General features: G+C 36.2%; 1 protein-coding gene across 3 annotated transcripts in view; it reads left to right on the top strand.

Moving 5' to 3' along the window:
- Window positions 1–897, top strand: part of LOC101585743 (immunoglobulin lambda-1 light chain) — a 734,743-nt gene that overhangs the window by 231,992 nt on the left and 501,854 nt on the right. The gene's annotated exons all lie outside the window — the stretch shown is intronic.

Genomic DNA, 897 nt, shown 5'->3' with positions numbered 1-897 from the left:
TGGTGCTGGGGGATTGAACCGTGGTCCCTGTGCTTTGCTAAGCTTGTTCTAAGTAGGTGCTTTAGACCACTGAGCCATCTCACCAGCCCCCATAAAACAATTCTTGATGATAGGCTTAAAAACATACATGTGGGTTATCAGCTGGTCTAGTGATATCAAAACTGGCTTGCACACAGGTCATTAAAAATTTGAGACAATTAACAAAAATCCAGTAGAGTGAGGGAAGATTATTGGATGGGATGACTAGAGAAATGGCCAACCTTGTTTATTAATAAGGTGCCCACAATGATCTCTAGAGTCTCTTAGGAGACAGTCCCAATAATTCAATCATTGGTCAGAAGGGAAAGTATTCTACAAAATACAACAATGTTTTCTTATAAAAGATGTTCTTAGAACCAAACAAATATTTTCACATGTGTATGACAATTCAGGATTGTTATTCTCATGGTGTATTAAATATATTCATTGCTCCAGATGCACAGGTCTTCCAAAATGTGAAACTAGTATTGCTTATGATAATAAGACTTTTCTTTCAGATTCAAGCATCTGAATTTAACAACAACAAAAAGCCTTATGTGGTGTATATTCCATTAAAGAACAATTAATTAGGTATAAGCTTCTTATGTACTCAATAGAGATGATTGGTTAAAGGGGTTACATTATGTCATAATGAAAAATTAAGTATGTCACAAAATGTTATGATTGTCATGCTGCAATGTTATGTATGGTTTTGATTTTTAAATTTCTGTGAAGAAATATGTGTTGTCTGTTAACAATCTATAGGGATTCAAATATTAGAATTGCCGTGTTTGGGCCCTGGGAGATGGCTCAGTGGAATAAGCGCTTCCCTGGCAAGGGCAAGGGCCTGAGTTCAATCCCTGGTTCTGCCAAAAAAAA

The sequence above is a fragment of the Octodon degus genome, unplaced genomic scaffold (genome assembly GCF_000260255.1).
Source record: "Octodon degus isolate 3935 unplaced genomic scaffold, OctDeg1.0 scaffold00079, whole genome shotgun sequence".
NCBI classification, from domain to species: Eukaryota; Metazoa; Chordata; class Mammalia; order Rodentia; family Octodontidae; genus Octodon; species Octodon degus.
The sequence above is the reverse complement of the archived record's forward strand: the minus strand, read 5'-3'. Positions and strand labels throughout refer to the sequence as shown.